Here is a 22,557-nt window from a genome sequence, read left to right as displayed (position 1 = left end):
GATTTGTAGAACTGAAAAAAGCGTTGGACAGCGTAAAATGATCCAAAATGTTAGAAAAAGGTGGGTAATATACAAAATATGCAACAACGAAGAGGGAAAAATAAGACTGGAAGAACAAAAACGAAGTGCGCTGATTAAAAATGGTGTAAGACAGAAATGTAGTCTTTCATCCCTGCTGTTCAAACTACACATCGAAGAAGGAATGACGGAAATAGAAGAAAGGGTCAAAAGTAGGATTAAAATTCAAGGGAACGATTATCAGTGATAAAATTCGCTGAAGTTGCTGTCCGCAGTGAAAGTGAAGGAGAATTACAGGATCTGTTGCATGGAATGGTCTAATGACTACAGAAAATGAACTGAGAGTAAACCGAAGAACAGTTTGTTTTGTGTCCGACTTCACTGAACTCTTTGATTTTCGGCAGTTTCAGAGAGGTCCACGCCCGAGGGTGCCGCCTCGTCCTACATTATTTGCGCCCTGCGCTGGCAGGCGGTCTGCCTGGAAGGGGTGTGGCGACGCCGGCGCGTGGAGGGGGTGACGGTGGCTGCGGCCCAAGCGTCCAAGCGGACCCGGCCTCACTGATTAATCACGGCCGCAAGGAATTCGCCGCGCAGCGCCGCCCATTACGGCGACATGACTATTAGAGCGGCCAGCTGCCTGGCTCGTGTTCTGTGACCGCCCTGCGGCTTTCGCACCGCGTGTGGAGAGTGCGGCGGACTGCGGGTCTACTTCGTCGCAGTAAAGGGACAGCCGCGCGCGATGTGTGTCAAGGGGGTGGACCAGGGTGACGCCCGATTCTGTAAACAATATTCAGGATTCTTTTCAGTAAAATAAAAAGCATATTACGAAACTGACTTTAGACTTTTAATATACACCCTGAAGAACGTACTATGTATTTTTTATAAACGCCCAGGGAACACTACACGAATTGTCGAAAAGCCTCCGCGGAGTGCGATTCAGAGCTCTTCTGAACGCGACAATTTTCAGACTAGAACAAGATTTCGTAAACTATTTTGAAATTCCAGAATGAGATTATCACTCTGCAGCGGAGTGTGCGCTGACATGAAACTTCCTGGCAGATTAAAACTGTGTGCCGGACCGAGATTCGAACTCGGGACCTTTGCCCTTCGCGGGCATGTGCTCTACCATCTGAGCTACTCAAGCACGACTCACGCCCCGTCCCCACAGCTTTACTTCTGCCAGTACCTCGTCTCCTACCTTCCAAACTTTTGGGTAGCAGGATGGTTTCTGTAAAGTTTCGAAGGTAGGAGACAAGGTACTGGCAGAAGTAAAGCTGTGGGGACGGGGCGTGAGTCGTGCTTGGGTAGCTCAGATGGTAAGGCACATGCCCACGAAGGGCAAAGGTCCCGAGTTCGAGTCTCGGTTCGGCACACAGTTTCAATCTGCCAGGAAGTTTCATGTTTTGAAACGGATGATATTGTGTAACGTAGTACATAGGGAGATTTTTAAAACGTGGCTTTACTCTGAACCAAAAGTCTGTTTTTTGTACAAAATAATCATTATAAAGACGTGTAACAAAAGTCGAAATTAAACCCATTACGTAGAAAAAATTCGATTCACGAGTTACAAGACGGTATAATGTAACTACATGTTATGGCTCTCGGCAATTACATTAAATATTGTTTTGGAAAAAGAACGAGCGTTTAAAGTTTCAACTTTTATTTTTTATTGTTGAAACTGAACAATCTTTAATCGCGAATACCGTAAAATGACCTTTTTGTCGCTGATGTCGAAACACTTTTACTTTCATAAAATTAGATCGATTAACTGCCTTCCACTTACCAATCTAAGCGTTTTTCTCAATTGAGACTCCTTTACGAACATTTCCTGGCCGTATTAAAACGTTAATTTTTCATTCTCAAGCACTCACGTTTTACTCCTATAAAAAAATACCAAGCGGAATGAGAAACAGACTCGAGACAAGCAAGCTTTCAGACTTTTTACCATAAATGAGACACATTACGCAGAGAAATCTTGTTGCGAATACTATACTGAAGCGTCAAGGAAACTGGTATAGGCAGACGTATTCAAATAGAGATATATGTATGAGGCGTGTTTTTAAGTAAGGTCCGTTTGAACATAAGTACACAACGAAAGGTTATTACAGAAAAGTAAATTTATTTTCAGAAACTACATACTTCACTCTATTTTTCGGCAAGTTTGTTGAAACAGGTATCATACTTCTCAACAAATTTTAAAATACCCTCTTCGTAAAAACTTGCCGCCTGCTCCGATAATCAAATACGTCACTGCCGTTTTCACGTCGTCGTCGTCGTCATTGTAACGACTGCCATTGAGGTATTGTTTGAGGTCGAGAAACAGATGGTAATCGCTCGGCGCAAGAATAGGACTCCATGGTGGGTGATCTACAACTGCCCAGGCAAAACAGTCCACTAAATCGCGGGTCTAACCTGCAGTGTGAGGTCTTGCATTGTCAGCATAACATACCCCTTTTTTTTCTCGGGGTTTGTAAGTATGCTTCTGCATTGATAGTGGTTCCTCGTTGCATGAAGTCGACCAACAAAACACCATGCCTATCCCAAAACACCGACGCCACGATTTTGCGCTGGGATAGAGTTTGTTTGGCCTTCACCTTTACAGGCGAATGTGTGTGTCTCCATTCCTTGCTCTGTTGCTTCGATTCGGTCGTGATAGGCGAAACCCATGTTTCGTCTCCTGTTACGATGAGACTCAAGAACCCGTCACCTTCCTCGTAATAACGAGTCAAGAACTTCATCCCACACTCAAATCTGTGGTTTTTGTGGCCCTCTATTAGGAGTTTTGGGACCAAATGGGAGCCCAGTTTCCTAAACTTTAGGTGTTCAGAAACAATGTTGTAAAGCACTGATCTCGACACGTCAGGAAATTCGTTAGAGAGACCTGTTATTGTGAATCGCCCGTTCTCGTGAAGCCTCGCTTCAACTGAAGCCACCAAATCGTCTGCAATCAAAGAAGGGCGACCGGAGCGGTCCTCATCATGGACGTTGTCACGGCCACCTTTGAATTCTCGTACCCACTTACACACTTTGCTTTCACTCATAATAGTATCACTGTACACTTCCCAAATCTGTCGATGAATTTCTACAACCGACAGGTTCCTTGATGACAAAAACCTTATCACTGAGCGAACCTGTCATGCAGCGGGCGATCTGATAGTGTTAAACATTTTGAAAGCGCAGAACAGAACCGTGGAGGTTAGCTACAGAGCTGAAACTGAGCACAGTTGTTCCTGAGGCATGCCGGTAAACGACGCATGCGCTCGTTGCGGTATGCGCGCCAACTACTAGTGTCTATAACAAAACGGACCTTACTTAAAAAAACACGCCTCGTAAAATGGCGTAATACGGCGCTACGATCAAAAACGCCTATGTAACACGAAGTCTCTGGCGCAGTTGTTAGATCAGTTACTGCTTTTACAATGGCAGGTAATCAAGATTTAAGTAAGTTTGAACGTGAAGTTATAGTCATCTCACGACTGATGGGATACAGCATCTCCGAGGTAGCGACGAAGGAGGAATTTTACCGTACGACTATTTCACGAGTGTACGGTGAATATCACGAATCCAGTAAAACATAAAATCTCCGACATCCCTGCGTCCGAAAAAAGATCCTGCAAGAACGGTACCAACGACGACTGAAGAGGGTCGTTCAACTTGACAGAAGTGCAACCTTTCCGCAAATATCTGCAGATTTCAATGTTGGGCCATCAACGGGTGTCAGCGCGCGAACCATTCACTGAAACATCATCGATATGGGCTTTCGGAGCCGAATGCCCTCTCGTGTACCCTTGATAACTGCACGACACAAAAGTTTACGCCTCGCCTGGGCCTGTCAACACTGACATTGACTGTTGATGACTGGAAACATGCTGCCTGGTCGGACGAGTCTCGCTTCATAATGTAGCGAGGGAATAGACGTGTAGACATATGGAGACAACCTCTAGAATCCACGAAGACTGTTTAAGTTGGTAGAGGCTCTGTCATGGTACTGGCGTTTGCAGTTGGTGTGATATGGGACCCCTGATACGTCTAGATACTACTCTGACAGGTGACACGTACGTAAGCATCCTGTCCAGTCACCTGCATCCATTCATGTCCATTGTGCATTCCGACGGACTTGGGCAATTACAGCAGAACAATGTGACATCCACACGTCATGAATTGCTACAAAGTGGCTACAGGAACACTTTTCAGAGTTTAAACACTTTCGCTGGCCACCAATCTCCCCAGACACGAACATTGTTGAGCATATCTGGGATGTCTTGCAACGCCCCTCGAACTCTTACTGATTTATGGACAACCCTGCAGGATTCATGGTGTCAGTTCTCTAAGCACTAAGATTTTCGCAAAATTATCAATTAACTCCTCTAAGTTAAGTTTCGCTACCTCTTCATGTTCTATCGATAAAATGGCTAAATTTGACAAACGTTCCTGTCCCATGCATTATCTTAAATAATTTTTGATGAGCTTTATTTTACTGAAGCTTAGCTCACAAGAGACCACCGTAACAGGAAGTGTTAAGCAAAATCTAAGAGCTATTTGGATATTCGGATATATATCTTCTACAGAAAGCTCTTGAATCTTTTTAAGAATGCCAAGTGGTGTTGCTTTTCCAATATCGTTAATGAATTCTTTAGCTTACATTCGAAAAATTTCCAATCCTTGTGACTGCTCAACTACATCTACATCATGTGAATATTTAATCCCAAAATCTGCAGCATGTTTAAGAAGAACATCAATTGGCTCTATTTTTAGAGCCTCTCCCGTTAGAAAATAAAATTCTGAAGATATCGAAGAAATTGCCTCATACCTCTTAGTGAGCTCTGTCAGGATTTGATCATAAGCCAAATTTATTTCCCTCTGAAACTCTTGCTTTGAGTCGAGATAGCCATCATGCATTTGTTTTTTTATTTTTTTTTTTAATCTGAAAGACGTTGACTTATGATCTTCCGTCTTTTTTCAGAAAAAGTATCATCGATACCGATTTCTTGCGCTTACTTTGTTGCATAGTCGATTGCTGGACCAATACCTTCATGTCGGATACCCTGAACAGTCTTGGTTAATATCAGCCATTTCCTCCAGACTTGCATACAGCACTATCATTTAGTTTGAGGATCTGAGCTAACACACAGATATGTTTTCCAGCCATATTGCTGCCATTATCATAACCTTGACCTCTGCAATTATCAATACTTAGCCCATCTTCTTTAAGTTTTTAAGAATGTCCACTGAAATGTCTTCACCTGTTTTTTCATTAGTGTTGATAAAGTCAATGAAACTTTCTTTAACTTGACACTTCCCATCTGACAAGTAAACAGATCTAATAACTTGGCTCATTTGCTCAATGTGAGCACTGTCTCGTGTGCAGTCAAAGATGATCGAAGAGTATTTTCCATTTATTATTTGATTCAAGATTTTATGCCTAACGTTACTTCCAATTAAAGTTATGAGCACATTTTGGACTTTAGAGGAAAAGTAACTGACTGCCATTTTATTTGATTTAACGTATGCCATATGTTCTGCTAGTTTAGAATGATAGTGACTTATTAGTTCTAATGTGCTTAGAAAAACTCCACTACTTGACTCGCCGATGATTTCTTTCTTTGCTGTTCTTCGAAGTGGTAGATTATTCTTAGCACAAAATATAATTACATCTATGACTACTTTCAGTATGTTCCTCCACTTCTCTACCTCCTTCTGAATACTTTCTTGAATTTCATCATCAACAGTTTTCTTTTGTTTTAGTCGGTTTTGCAAATCTTTCCACTGCATTCAGCATATCCTGTGGCTGGACGAGTTTTCGTGATTGTGAATGAAAGGGTTCAAGTGTTTCCAGTCATCGAGGCCTTTATTAAAATCTGAAAATGAAGATGACTTTCACCGATGGTCCTTCCCAAAGAGGAGATAGGTAAAACAGAATAGAGAATCTGCAGACTGGCTATAAAGTAACCATTGTCTTCGCACACGTTCGCCATTTGTGAACTTTCTGTAAAAACACTTGCCATCGAAACGTCTAATCCGACACGGGAAACTTGAGGGTTGATACGTCAACTGTTTGAGGGCCACGTTCAACCAGCACAATTCGAATACTATCGGTAATCAATGGATAGCTAGGCCATTTTTTTGGATCATTGAAAACTATTTCACCTATTTCTGGTGAACAGTCTTCTTCTAGTGGAGGTAAATCAGGACAACCAACTGCTGATACTTCCTCTTCTGCAGTACTATGGGTGGAAGATTCGCACTCTTCATAGTTGTTTTCTGAAATTGGTTAAACTATATAATGGAAAGTTGGCGGTTGTGGTTGGTTGTCATCATTTGTATGAGGATGTTTTTCCGTATCATCAGATTCTAAATCGGCATTACTCTCATCTTGACCTGTTGCTGTGTTACGTGTGTCCACCTCCTTGTTGGGTTTTAGCCAATTTTCCAAGTCTCCTGAAAGTAACTGCAGTTCTTTCCTTTTCTTAGCTCTTAAATGCACTTCTAGATAGTTATTTTAGGTCCCATCTCTTTGTTGTATGAAAGGAAATGTTAAAACCTGAAATGAAATACACTCCTGGAAATGGAAAAAAGAACACATTGACACCGGTGTGTCAGAGCCACCATACTTGCTCCGGACACTGCGAGAGGGCTGTACAAGCAATGATCACACGCACGGCACAGCGGACACACCAGGAACCGCAATGTTGGCCGTCGAATGGCGCTAGCTGCGCAGCATTTGTGCACCGCCGCCGTCAGTGTCAGCCAGTTTGCCGTGGCATACGGAGCTCCATCGCAGTCTTTAACACTGGTAGCATGCCGCGACAGCGTGGACGTGAACCGTATGTGCAGTTGACGGACTTTGAGCGAGGGCGTATAGTGGGCATGCGGGAGGCCGGGTGGACGTACCGCCGAATTGCTCAACACGTGGGGCGTGAGGTCTCCACAGTACATCGATGTTGTCGCCAGTGGTCGGCGGAAGGTGCACGTGCCCGTCGACCTGGGACCGGACCGCAGCGACGCACGGATGCACGCCAAGACCGTAGGATCCTACGCAGTGCCGTAGGGGACCGCACCGCAACTTCCCAGCAAATTAGGGGCACTGTTGCTCCTGGGGTATCGGCGAGGACCATTCGCAACCGTCTCCATGAAGCTGGGCTACGGTCCCGCACACCGTTAGGCCGTCTTCCGCTCACCCCCCAACATCGTGCAGCCCGCCTCCAGTGGTGTCGCGACAGGCGTGAATGGAGGGACGAATGGAGACGTGTCGTCTTCAGCGATGAGAGTCGCTTCTGCCTTGGTGCCAATGATGGTCGTATGCGTGTTTGGCGCCGAGCAGGTGAGCGCCACAATCAGGACTGCATACGACCGAGGCACACAGGGCCAACACCCGGCATCATGGTGTGGGGAGCGATCTCCTACACTGGCCGTACACCACTGGTGATCGTCGAGGGGACACTGAATAGTGCACGGTACATCCAAACCGTCATCGAACCCATCGTTCTACCATTCCTAGACCGGCAAGGGAACTTGCTGTTCCAACAGGACAATGCACGTCCGCATGTATCCCGTGCCACCCAGCGTGCTCTAGAAGGTGTAAGTCAACTACCCTGGCCAGCAAGATCTCCGGATCTGTCCCCCATTGAGCATGTTTGGGACTGGATGAAGCGTCGTCTCACGCGGTCTGCACGTCCAGCACGAACGATGGTCCAACTGAGGCGCCAGGTGGAAATGGCATGGCAAGCCGTTCCACAGGACTACATCCAGCATCTCTACGATCGTCTCCATGGGAGAATAGCAGCCTGCATTGCTGCGAAAGGTGGATATACACTGTACTAGTGCCGACATTGTGCATGCTCTGTTGCCTGTGTCTATGTGCCTGTGGTTCTGTCAGTGTGATCATGTGATGTATCTGACCCCAGGAATGTGTCAATAAAGTTTCCCCTTCCTGGGACATTGAATTCACGGTGTTCTTATTTCAATTTCCAGGAGTGTATAAATGAACCTATAGACATAACAATAACAATAACATATGAATAATTTATAAGGGGCCGCACACATAAGGACCCTCTGGGCTCAAGTACCACCAATTGGCTCAAGTACTCTCCCCAGGTCAGGCCGAATCTAGACGAGATAATCAGACTTACCATGCCGAAACTTGCCTTGATTTCTGCCACTTGTAATTGACGTCACTTAAACCCCCAGGCCAAATTTCAGCTGCTGAGACACAGTGCAAGTTACCTGGAAGAAATCACGAAAACATTTATTTACTGTGTTGGCGCTTACAATGAAAGGCCGGCCCGCACATTACGATTTGTCTGCACAGGTATCTGCGCAAATGTGTGTGCATGCAAAAGATCGCCGCAAATCAGATATTAGATTGTAGAGCGTACCCAGGAGCCGATAAAGACTCAGATCACAATTTAGTAATGATGCAGAACAGGCTTAAGTTTAAGAGAACCGTCCGAAAGAACAAGTCTGGAATTAAATGGGATACCAAAGCTATGAGGAATGATGAGACGCGTTTGAAGACCGCGAAGAGTAGGAAGTTCAAGTGAAGAAGAGTGGACATCTCTAAAAACAGCAATGACAGATGTTGGGAACAAGGAAGGTAAATACGAAGAAGCCATGGGTAACAGCGGAAGTACTTCATCTGTTCGATGAAAGAAGGAAGTATAAAAATGTTCAGGAAAATTCAGGAATACAGAAATACAAGTCACTTACGAATGAAATAAATAGGAAATGCAGGGAAGCTAAGGCAAAATGGCTGCAGGAAAAATGTGCTCGACGATCCTACCTATCGCAAGCTAAGAGTTCTATTCCTTCTAAAGTGACCAAAGGCCTACGCCAACAGGCTGCAGTTACCCCAAGACTGTACGGCCTACCGAAGATTCACAAGGATGGGACATCTCTTCGCCCAATAGTGAGCAACATCGGAGCTCCTACTTATTTTCTGGCCAAATATCTTACTACACTGTTGATACCTCCCACAGGTAAGTGTGATCACCATATCCGGAATTCTGAGGACTTCGTAGGACGTCTGAAGACACTTAAGTTACAAGCGTCGGATATTTAGTTAGTTTTGACGTTACATCTTTGTTTACGAAAGTACCTCTGCAGGACTCGTTAGAGCTTATCAGCAGCCAGTTTGAGAGAGACATTGTGGCAATATTTAAACATGTGCTTACCTCAACTTATTTCTTATTTAATGACCAGTATTTTGAACAAGTGGACGGTGTCGCCATGGGAAGTCCTCTGTCTCCCATGGTGGCCAACTATTTTATGGAAGACTTTGAGGAAAAAGCACTGCAGCCGGCAGGTCTCAAACCTTATTATTTTTGGCGGTGTGTAGACGAAACTTTTGTGGTGTGGCCCCACGGAGCAGAGACATTACCTGTGTTTCTCAGACATCTGAACTCGCTCCATCCCAATATACAGTTCACTATGGAAGTGGAAAAGGATGGCATCTTACCATTCCTGGACGTCTTAGTCAGAAGAAGAGCTGACGGTACACTGGGACACAGCGTCTATCGTAAATCAACTCATACAGAGCTATATTTGCAGGCCACAAGTTGCCATCATCCTGCGCAACGCGGTAGCGTCCTATGCTCTTTGGTGCATAGAGCACATGTAGTCTCAGATGCCGACAGTCTACCTGGTGAGCTACAACACCTGAGAACGGCATTCCAACAGAATGGCTATTCCGATAGGCAGATACGCCATGCATTCCGTTCCAAGCAAACTCGAAGCAGGGAAATAAATGAAGATACGGAGGAACCCACTGCAACAGCGTTCTTGCCCTATTTTTGGGGAATGTCTTCGAGAATAGAAAGAATCCTCAAAAAGCACGACGTCATGTGTGTTTTTCGGCCACCAGCAAAACTGAGGAACGTATTGAGCTCGGTCAAAGACGACCTTGGCCTCAGGAAACGTGGCGTGTATAAAATCCCATGCCAATGTGGAAAACCTTATATTGGACAGACATGCCGAACTGTGCAAGAACGTTGCGTCGAACATCATCGTCATACACGCCTGGGGCAACCTGATAAATCAGCGGTAGCGGAGCATTGTCTGGACACGGGACATCGTATGCTTTACGAACAGACGGAAATTTTATCCCCAGCGTCATCATTCTGGGACTGTGTTATTAAGGAGGCCATACATATTCGCACGGTGGACAATCTTATCAACAGGGATGCAGGTTTTCAACTGAGCGCCGCCTGGAATTCAGCACTCGCTGCCGTTAAATCAAAAACATGGAAAACAAGAACTTCCGTTTCCTCAAGTGACGCAACGTGTAACTAAGATTTAGTTCAGACTTTAATCGCACGAGCGTCCGGCAGCACAGTTATTGCCCATGGCGCACGCGCGGATGGCCTTTCTGCAGCTCCCAGTAGGGGGCACCAGCGAGCGCCACTTCCTCCAACTATGAGCGTCTTCCCGCGCACGCGTATTGCCTGCTCCCGTCATAATAAATTCCGACGCCGCCGCGCCATTATCATCAGTCGCGCCTTGCAGCAGTGACAGCAGCAGGTACTACCACCTGATGGTGTCGAGCAGTTACATCGAAGAAATATTGCGCGATTTACACAATACGATCCGGCGGCAAACCCGAGAAGCATATTTGCAACAGATCCGTCGGGAAAGCATGAAAAGTCACAAAATGTGACGAAATTAGAAATGAAATTATCGTCGGTAAGACTGATTCAGCATATAGAAAAGTGAAAACCACATTCGGGGAAATTAACCCAACAGTAAACTCAGCTTGTCTGTCAGACCATGGAGAAATCTTCAAATTAATACAATGTCTGAAAATTGGTTAAAAGAAGCCATCTTGTCGGCATATATAAAAGATAACAATAAGAGTCGTCTGATGGCAATTAAAAATCGATGTAATCAGTAAGGGTATGAAAGAACAGCAACGTGTTTGACGCTTGTGCGTCACGTTTCCAGGTGTGTGCAATGCCGGGTTAAAAGCAACGGTGGTAACATTAAGAGTGCAGTGGTAATTCCACTGCTGAGTGCAAAGGAGAGTGTGGATTGACGGGGAGAAATGATCGAAGGACTCTATTAGGGGGAAGACGCATCAGATGGAGTGCTAGAAGAAGAGACGAGTGTTGACATGGAAGACATAGGGGATCCAGTATTAGAGGCAGAATTTAAGAGGCCTTTCGAGGACGTGAAATCAAATAAGGCTGAGGGCTTAGGTAATATTCCATCGGAATTTCTGAAGTCATTGGGAGAAGTGTCAACAAAACGACTGTTCAACTAGTTGAGCAGAGTGTATGAGACTGGCGACGTACCATCAGAGTTTTGGAAAAATATCATGCAAACAATTCCGAAGATAGCAAAGGCAGATAGAAGTGAGAACTACGGGGCAATCAGATTAACATCTCATGCATCGAAGATACTGACGAGAATAATATACATAAGAATGGAAAAGAAAATTGAGGATCCGTTAGGTAACGATTAGTTTGGCTTTAAGGAAGGTGGAGGCGCCAGAGAGGCAGACACGACACTGCGACTGATAATACATGCAGGACTGAAGAAAAATCAAAACCCATTCAAAGGATTTGTCGACCTAGGATAAGCGTTCGACAATGTAAAATGGTACAAAATGTTCGAAATTCTGAAGAGAATAGGAGTAAGCTATAGAGAAAGCTTATCCATCGACTCTTTGATTTGGTCTGAATGTCAAATATCAAGGTAAAAAACCAAAGCAGCAAAACAATGTAGAAGTATATCATAAATAACGGTGACAATAAATATGTGACTTTTTAATATTACTTTGAATTCAAACAAATTTTATTGCCAGGGAAACCACATTGCGCACATGATGTTTCTTTAGAGTAGACAATACTAACGATGTAAGAGCTAGAGAATTTAGAGTGAGACTATTTGCTTAAAAAAATTCCAATAGAGAGATACAATGTGTATCGAGAAACATATCGCAACCAGATATGACAGTAACTGAAGTGCTCAGAGCTTGTTTTACGAATGCAAATTGACTGGTGGGGTATCGCCAGTTTTAGTGAAGCTTGATTGCACAATGCACGTAGATCTGATATTAAAAAGGGAATGAGAGTTAGACGGACACTTTCAATCAAAGATGAAAAATACAACGGCGACTTTGCATTCAACGTCTGCTTATTGACACTTTTTTCCACAATAATGCCCGTTATTAATCTGGATGGTTCATTGTTACCTGTGTAAATGGACCAGAAACTTTGGTTCACGCCTGATAATACAAGCTTTACGTACAGAAAAAATTGTGAAGGGATCATCGACGTCTCTAGAAAAAAAATAAAAGAAAAACTGTAAGAGAGAGAGAAATAAACATCTAGCATTTTCCACACGTCAGGCTTTATTTCCGTTTTAAAAAAAGTGATTGTTTTCGCTCTGTCTTCTGTATTCCATACAAACGCTTTGAGATATGCAAGAAAATTCTGCTGGATTTCATTAACCTGGAGAGTCTCGGTGGAATGCACGAAGGGACATTTCGTGCCTCAAGTGGCAAACCAGCAGATAGTAGTACAGTGGAAAGAATTCAGTGATACTATCAATATCTCGCTTCTACTTGGTACGTACTGCAAAGTTGCTTCTTTAACACTGCTAGCTTTTATCAAAAACATTCATCCGAGATTATAATGAAATTAGCGTCACTTTCATATTTATCGAATGTGATGACATTTAGGATAAAACAACTGATTTCATCTTCATACTTTTAAATCTTATGTGTAATTTTAACTGGTACATCTGTTACAAACAATATGGCAAACAGCCAAATCCCCTTAGATAGCATATCAAATGTTACTGAAATAAATAATAAAGGTGCTACAATTATCAAACACGAGTATGTTCATATTTATTAATTTTAGGAATGAAATGTAGTTGTGAGAAAGAAAAATTGTATGAGTTAATATTATTTTGAATAATCAAAAGTTAAACTCTGGCTTTTTTTATGTACTCGTTAACAACAAGACTTATAACTTTATTATCTTCCCTAGGGACGCTTTTGGCAACACCTATGTCGATTGTTACATATAGTGACATATGCATGACTTCCCACAGATTTTGATATGTATATATCGTTATAATGTAGTTTTCCCTATTGCTACGAATTTCAAATAAAAAAATTGACTGCGAAATAAAAAGTCTATAAATTAAACAGATATACGTAAGAAGCGTCAAATAATAAAGAGTGCGATTCTACTGCGAGAGGAACGGGAAAAATGTTTAACTGCCTGATAAAAGAAAATATGAGTCTCATTCAAACATGAATGAATCGTAGCTGTTTATGAACTTTAAGCATGAACACAGGAAACACATTGCTATTACAGAACACGGGACTCACCTTCCTTGATGTGCGACCGAGCTCTTCACCTTGCTACAGAGCCACAGTTGAACTGCCGCGTAACTGTGAATGCAGCTTCGGTGAGCCTTTAAGGGGGGGGGGGGGGGGCAGTCAGCCTCACGGTTGAGAGGATTAGTGTCGCCACCGAGGCCCTTCTGCGAATTGGCGACAGACAACACAGGAGTGCGTGTCCGGTCTGGATTACTTCCGCTCGCCAGCTAACACTGCGAAGGTGGGTGGTGATTCTGAACCCTGATGAAAAGCCGACCAGGATGGGGAGGTAGGCTAGTGGTCACTGGCAATGTACTTTTGAAGTGCTAAATTTTTAGCGCAACGCAACGCAACGCAATCTGACTTTTAATAATCCCTACAAAAGAATGGTCCTGATTAACATTAAACTATACCTTTCACAAATCACTTACCATTTTCGCCGATATTGTGATACATTCACGCATTACACAAATTTAATAACTCTTAAAGCACGAGTCTTGGTTTACAACATCCTTTTTCACAAGTCAGAGTCCCTAACCGCTACTCATTATTCCTTATCTTATTATACATATACATATTCGTCGACACTTCTTCAATATTTCATCAAAATAAATACGTAACACAATCAAAGTTCTCATGTAGCATCAGCTTATTGATCATAAACATACCTCAACAGCATAATACACATTGTCAACATAATAATAACATCATAAAAACTCAGACAAATCTCAAAAAGTCGTAGCTTTCTGCAATAATTTCAAAACCCAAAGAAAATTCTCTGCTCATTTCAATAGTGTCATCTACCTCAAATGTACTTTAAAAATCATGATCCCATACCAAATACATCATTCAAAGCTCTCATAGTATCACAATGGTTCCGAAAAAATATGAACAGTTCACAAAGTACAGACAAAATACAGTTTCATAAGTGTGAAGTTATTCAACTGTGTAATTGCATAAACATCTGTCACTGATGTAGTAAAAAAAAAAAAAAATGTTTGTCTCTCTCAGTTAAATGGTCAGATAGCTGTGTAATTTATGTGTTAGAGAAATACGGTACCGATGTGTAAAGTTGTATAAGCAAATACCATATTAGCTAGGGCTCCTTGTGCTTGCCAGACACATGGTACACAATTTAGGCGTGTATCCCCTGAGGATTAATGTAATTATACCATCAAGTGTTACAAATTACAGCAATGGAATGAAATGTATCATGGAAAACCTTTGTATCTTTGTAATTCAAATATCTTTAAAAATAAATGTTTTAAGTACAAAATGAATCACTCAAATACGTGTACTGTAGCGTTAAACTGTGCGTGTTGTGTTAAGATAATCTTTCTCATTACTGAAGGGTAAAAATATGCCAAGTGTCGAAATTATCGTCGTCCATAAGCAGAGTTCTGTAGAAGTCAATGTACTTACGTCATAATAAACAAAAGTGAAATGCTATGCGTATAGATATCGTAGTTATTACGTACATTACCATGATCAAGAAAGTACTACACTGTAATGTATTGTTGTGCTACCAAAAAAAAACTGTATCATTGTAGCTATACCACAAAAGTTACTACCAAAACATGTTTTACTTTCCAGAAGAATTCAGAAAAACTGTGCAGATATAAAATAGATACAGCGCAAAAAGAATAATATAAATTGTGTCACTCATTAGTAGCGTCGTGATATAATCGTGTAGCTGTCAAAGAAACCAAATACTAAGTCATCTTTAATCTCACAGAAAGTACTTTATCTCCAGAATGTATTCTCAAGTAAACCAAAATGTTGCATTAAATTCTCGTTAGCAGTATATGTGCTAAGTATGTAAGCCTTATAGTCGTTACGTAATTGTGCAACTAACAAGCAAGAATGCACACACACAATAACACTGTGTCATCTGTTCACTATAACAATGCACTCGTAAATATTGTCTAAATATGTTCCCTAGGTTCTAGACTGGATAGTTAACTTCAAAACCTTGTTGCATGTTAACAGTTTCTCAGTGTGACAAATTGTACTAGTAGCGTGAAGTGAAAAATTTTATGGCAAAGACTAAGTTAAAAATCAGATTATCTTTCAATAAACGGTTTTACGTGTGAAATGTGGTGTAAACCTTTACTCTTCCTAGTACACAGAGTTTCAACTTCAACGCAATTATCTTGTGGTATACGTCGGTATAGAATACTGGAATTTTTCTCAAGGTTACCGTCTATATCAATTTTCTCTGAGCCAGCCGGCGCACGCGGCTGCCTGCGGTGCGAGTCATTGTCTGCTATCTCTTTGTTGGCGTGCGTCGTTATTGGGATTAGGAGACCTAACTTCTACAAATTCACGTTGCCGAGAGGGCACAGCCCTGTTTGAATCCCGCCAGTTCTGATGATATTCAGGTCTGTCGTTATGATTATATCGTCTGTCGTCATGTCGGTAGTTCCTGTTGTTTCTTTCTTGTCGGTTAAGAGGTGGAGAATTATTCCCTGAGTTATCACTGCACGGTGGACCGTTGCGTCTGAAGTTATTCTGTCTCCCGTGATAATAATAAATCTGGTTGCCATGATGTCTGTTTCTCTGATTGTCTCTGTGATAGTCATTACCGCGGAGAGGTGATCTTTCCCTGTAATTATTACTACTCTGCCAACGATTGTCATACGGCTGGTGTCTGTTTTGGTCACGATTTACGTTGTAGGAATAGCCTTGTCGTGTCCAGTTATTATTTCTTTCCTCACGGAATTGTGACGGATGTGACCTGTAATTGTTGTGTTCCTGTTTTCGCGTCCCGCGATTGTCAGTGTCGCTTTCCAATTCTTGTAAGAGTCCCTGAAAAGCTTCAATGTCGTCTTTGCAACGTCCTGCCAAAATAATATGTCGTAAATGTTCAGGCAATTTGATTAAGCAAATGCAGATGAGTTCTGAGGAGCTGCATGGGTTTGAAAGATACTGATTTTTATGTAACATGTCTTCGAAATATTTCACAAGACTGCAAAATACAGATTGTTCGAAATGTTTTATTATTATTATGCTATGTTTTACGCGGTCTTGTGTAGCTTGAGACCAATATGCTGAGAGGAAGGCATGGTAAAATTCTCCTTCACTGTCGCACTCATGAATGACCGATCGCATTCTTACAGCTGGTTCATTCTCTAAGAAGCCACACGTAAATTCTAATCTGTGCTCTGATGACCAGTTGGGAGGAAAACAATGAGAGAATTGATGAAGCCACGCTTATGGATGAATCTCGTTGCCGGAATTTTTAAATCTTTTGAATTTACGTGCAGTAATAAACAGCTTATAGTCAAAATCATCATGTCGGCGAGTCGCATGTCGGTCATTGTTACGTCGTTTTGGCGGTTCCATCTCAAAATTCGGTGTACCTTGCCAATTTCTTTCATAATTTCCGAAGTGCCCTGTGTTATTATTAAGTGGCTGTTCCGTATTTCTATGTCCCTCTTCCCGTACTGGAGCGCGAGTGTCCTCTGAAATACACTCCTGGAAACTGAAATAAGAACACCGTGAATTCATTGTCCCAGGAAGGGGAAACTTTATTGACACATTCCTGGGGTCAGATACATCACATGATCACACTGACAGAACCACAGGCACATAGACACAGGCAACAGAGCATGCACAATGTCGGCACTAGTACAGTGTATATCCACCTTTCGCAGCAATGCAGGCTGCTATTCTCCCATGGAGACGATCGTAGAGATGCTGGATGTAGTCCTGTGGAACGGCTTGCCATGCCATTTCCACCTGGCGCCTCAGTTGGACCAGCATTCGTGCTGGACGTGCAGACCGCGTCAGACGACGCTTCATCCAGTCCCAAACATGCTCAATGGGGGACAGATCCGGAGATCTTGCTGGCCAGGGTAGTTGACGTAGACCTTCTAGAGCACGTTGGGTGGCACGGGATACATGCGGACGTGCATTGTCCTGTTGGAACAGCAAGTTCCCTTGCCGGTCTAGGAATGGTAGAACGATGGGTTCGATGACGGTTTGGATGTACCGTACACTATTCAGTGTCCCCTCGACGATCACCAGTGGTGTACGGCCAGTGTAGGAGATCGCTCCCCACACCATGATGCCGGGTGTTGGCCCTGTGTGCCTCGGTCGTATGCAGTCCTGATTGTGGCGCTCAACTGCACGGCGCCAAACACGCATACGACCATCATTGGCACCAAGGCAGAAGCGACTCTCATCGCTGAAGACGACACGTCTCCATTCGTCCCTCCATTCACGCCTGTCGCGACACCACTGGAGGCGGGCTGCACGATGTTGGGGCGTGAGCGGAAGACGGCCTAACGGTGTGCGGGACCGTAGCCCAGCTTCATGGAGACGGTTGCGAATGGTCCTCGCCGATACCCCAGGAGCAACAGTGTCCCTAATTTGCTGGGAAGTGGCGGTGCGGTCCCCTACGGCACTGCGTAGGATCCTACGGTGTTGGCGTGCATCCGTGCGTCGCTGCGGTCCGGTCCCAGGTCGACGGGCACGTGCACCTTCCGCCGACCATTGGCGACAACATCGATGTACTGTGGAGACCTCACGCCCCACGTGTTGAGCAATTCGGCGGTACGTCCACCCGGCCTCCCGCATGCCCACTCTACGCCCTCGCTCAAAGTCCGTCAACTGCACATACGGTTCACGTCCACGCTGTCGCGGCATGCTACCAGTGTTAAAGACTGCGATGGAGCTCCGTATGCCACGGCAATCTGGCTGACACTGACGGCGGCGGTGCACAAATGCTGCGCAGCTAGCGCCATTCGACGGCCAATACCGCCGTTCCTGGTGTGTCCGCTGTGCCGTGCGTGTGATCATTGCTTGTACAGCCCTCTCGCAGTGTCCGGAGCAAGTATGGTGGGTCTGACACACCGATGTCAATGTGTTCTTTTTTCCATTTCCAGGAGTGTATGTAATTCTTGGATTACCTGTGTCAACTGATCTTGTACTTCCCGGATTTTGGGTATTAATTTGATTCTGATTTTGCTTGAATTTCCTAATTTGTTCGTACTCTTCTGTGTCAGTGAAGGCTACAGGTCATGTGTCATTCAGATCATCATCCACCTTTATAGATATGTTAGTGAACTGATACGAAAGTTCGGCTACTTTCTCCAATAGTGAACGTTTCCTCAGTGTGTTTTTATGAACCAAGATTCAGAGTGTCCATTTGTGTTGACGTCGAATCTACTGTGTCCTTTAAGTTTTCCTGAGTTTTTGCAAGTTGCGTAACCGAATCGGTAGATGCAACTGAGTCAATCTTAGCTTGCAAGGTCTCATGATTTTTATGAACAATAATTTGCAGTTTTTTTATGGCTGCTTTGTGATCCCGTAATGTATTTTCATGCCGCGGAAAAATAGGTTGGGATGCTGAGACATTTGTGTTTTTACGTCATTACAGACTTTTTGACATTTCGATTCTATATTATGTAACTCAGTAGTTAAATATTCACGTGTTTGTTCAAGCCTGGTGTCTAACCTTCGAAGATTTTGTTCCATTGTGTCTAACTTTCGAAGATTTTGTTCCAGTGTGTCTAACTTTTGAAGATTTTGTTACATTGTGTCTAACTTTTGAAGATTTTGTTCCATTGTGTCTAACTTTCGAAGATTTTGTTCTATTGTGTCTAACTTTTGAAGATTTTGCTCCATTGTGTCTAACTTTTGAAGATTTTGTTCCATTGTGTCTAATTTTCGAAGATTTTGTTCCATTGTGTCTAACTTTTGAATCTTTTGCTGTGTTTGTTGTATTAATTGAAATAACAATGCACTGGTGTCTGAAACATGTTCCTCAGTGCTTTCCGGCCTGAATTTGCACCGGCAACATTCACATTTTGACAAGCATAAAATGTGTCTTGACTTATTTGAGAAAACGGTGAGGACCCAAAACCTGAATCTACAGTATTTGCCAGATTGTGTCCTGTCATTTCGGATTCCTGAGGCGAGCTGTTGCCGACCGATCGATCGATAATGCTTCCCTGTTCACTAATTGTTTCACTGTCTACGCCATTATTTGCTGCCCGCTCCATTTCCCTATGCACAATTACCAAATAACGACATTGAATGTCTGTTAATTCATTACACAGTGGTGCTGATCAGCTACGCTCGTCGTAACTATTATTTCTCAGTTTACTTTGGAACCTAGTGTTACGTTTTTCACACGCCATTATTGTCACAATATTTCACACGATAACACAGGAAAGCACAATTTGAAGAGCAAAATAAGAAAACACATTAACATAGCACTGAAAATAATATCTAGTTAATTGCAAGCGCAGCTGCGAAGTACTTGGCGCAAATCTACAAGCATGCCACAACTGTTTCACTGTACAACAATGAAAAACTACAACTACAAACGAAATTCTCTCTATGATAACGTTCTAGCAATAAGCAGTACTACACTAATTACACAAAGTACAAGAAGAAAATCAGAAGATTCCAGTGAGTATCTTCGGCTAAGGATCGACATATGTAACGTCCCCATAGAAAAATTATTGAATTACTGTGCTGATAAACTTCTTACATTATTTGATTTTCAAACAGCTGAGCACAACTGAATGTACTCAGACATTTCGCATTTCGCTCTTTACCTATTCTGATCAACACTAAAATGATACACAAAATTTTTGGCGCAACGCAATCTGACTTTTAATAATCCCTACAAAAGAATGGCCCTGACTAACATTAAACTATACCTTTCACAAATCACTTACCTCACAAAAATCTTCGTTACTCAAGCTACTGCAATACAGCGAGCGCCACTACTGGCAGCTAAATAAAAGATTCAAACTACTGAAGGCACTAACTACTCGTAGGCATAGTTAGCAAATGAATGATTTTGATAGAGAACAAACAATGTATTTACCTTAATAGTGTTCAAAAGTTATAATATATATAGCAGTTAATGACATCCATTCTTACAAATTTACTGTTTCTGATGGGCACACGTCCAGATCATCCGCTCTCAAAATCCGCCATCTCACTTCCCCACATCCACCACTGCTGGCGGCTCACCTCCAACTGCGCAACGCTACGCGCTGTTCACATCCAGCTGCCCAACACTACAATGGCAGACACCAATGCAAACTAGCCACAGAGTGCACACAGCACCGCCAGTGATTTTCATACAGAGCGCCACGTGGCGTTACCAATAAGAAAACATAAACAGCTTACTTACAAGTTTATCTAAAAAGATAATACTGGCCGCGGCGCACATTCTGTTTCGAGCAGATTGCACATGTACGCCATAGTCTGGGTTTCTTGGACTGGTCACTGGGAGTGACATGAGGAAAGTGCCTCCCAGTAAAGCGAAGAGGATTCTCGTCATCAGAGCGTCTTCCTTTACTATCACTTCTCCGTTCTGTAGCAAATTTTTCCACAATTTCTCTTACCCGACTGGCCGCGGCGCAGCGTTGTTTTTTCATTGGGCGGCGCGGCGCTCCGTTACGTCATCGTCGGTAGCCTTTGGAATTTGCGCCCCCCCTTGCTCTTGCACCCCTGGCGGGGGCCACTCCTGCCAAACCAAGGTACACCCCTGTTAGGTAGGCGTACCAGTTTCTTTGGCTCTTCAGCGTACTTTAATTGATACTAATATCCTTTGTGATACTATCCGAAACTAACACGATCCCTATTCTGTCGGCAGCTGTTACAGTATTACATCGTTACATTCGTCCGCTCGGATCCGCCAGACCCCCATGCAGTAAATCGCGGATTAAGATTTATTTCACATTTTCCGTGAAAGAATTTTAAAGAAAAGGCCCTTAAGAACATTCTAAGCTAATAAATAAATTGGGTTAAAAAAAATTCTACACTGCTCTATCCCCTTAACAGAAGCGGCCGGTAATCTATAAAGTCATTAGGAAGTTTTTCGTGATTTTCATTCCATACGCATTAAAAATTGTACAAAGGAATGCTTCCGTGCCTCACATAGCACCTCTCAATGCTAGAGACATCCTCTGTGGCTGTAATGACCTTGTTAGTTTCATTTCCGAGTCAAAAAAGTTCAGTATGATAAACTCTTTCTATTGAACCACTCAACGGGTGCATCGTGGCATCATCACACAACTGCCGCATTTCGCAGAATCACGCCGTCGTGAGATACGGTGTTTGTACCACAGAAGGGTTGTTTATCATTAACTTCCTCCTTCAAGAGAGTGCCTAAAATTCAAGGTGAAAGGATATCAATGATAAGATTCGCTTATGACATTGCTGTCCTCTGTGAAAGTGAAGAAGAATTACAGAGTGCGTCGAATGGAATGAACAGTCTAATGAGTGTAGAATAAGGACTGAAAGTAAATCGAAATAAGACTAAAATTATAAGAAGTGGAATAAATGTGAAAGGCGAAAAATTTATTATCAGAATTGGCGAAAGCGAAGTAGACGAAGTTAGTGAATCCTGATACCTAGGCACAATAATCCATGATGGGCGCAGCAAGGAGGACTTAAAAAGCAGACTAGCAGTGGCAAAAAGGGCGTTACTGGACAAGAGAAGTCTACTAGTATCAAACATAAACCTTAATTTGAGGAAGAAATTTCTGAGGATGTACGTTTGGAGCACAGCATTGTATGTCAGCGAAACATGGACCATGGGAAGATCGGAACAGAAGGCAATCGAAGCGTTTGAGATGTGCTGCTACAGAAGAATGTTGATGACTAGGTGGACTGGTAGGGTAAGGAATGAGGAGGTTCTCCGCAGAATTGCCTAGGTGAGGAATATGTGGGAAACATTGACAAGAAGAAGGGAGAGGATTATAAGACACTTGTTAAGGCATCAAGGAATAACTTCCATGGAACAAGATGAAGCTGTGGAGGGTAAAAGCTCTAGAAGATGACAAAGACTAGAAGGCCTGTAGCAAATAATTGAGGAAGAGGGTTGCAAGTGCTACTCTCAGTTCGTGGTGCGCTGCGTCAGACCAGGCAAAAAAAAAAGAAGTCCCACAACTTCTCTGCTTTCAGTTTTCATCATTTCTGATTGTGTTGTTTCTGTGTGTTTCAATTTCTAAAGCTTGTCTCTCCACCATTCCATAGTAATGATTGGGCTTCATTAAAACTACTGTACCAAAAATCGAATTTGTCTGTTCCCTTGTCCCAGTTGCCCAATAGAAGATATGCTGTTGTTGATTAATTTGTATTGCCCATAGGGCTTTTGCGATTATGTACATTAGTTTGGGTGTTAATACTCCTTTGGTAGTTCTGAAACTGGTCAGTGACAGTCGTTTTGCAATCGAAGTACT

This window comes from Schistocerca americana, chromosome 7 (assembly GCF_021461395.2).
Source record: "Schistocerca americana isolate TAMUIC-IGC-003095 chromosome 7, iqSchAmer2.1, whole genome shotgun sequence".
Classification (NCBI taxonomy): domain Eukaryota; kingdom Metazoa; phylum Arthropoda; class Insecta; order Orthoptera; family Acrididae; genus Schistocerca; species Schistocerca americana.
This window is presented reverse-complemented; position numbering follows the sequence as displayed.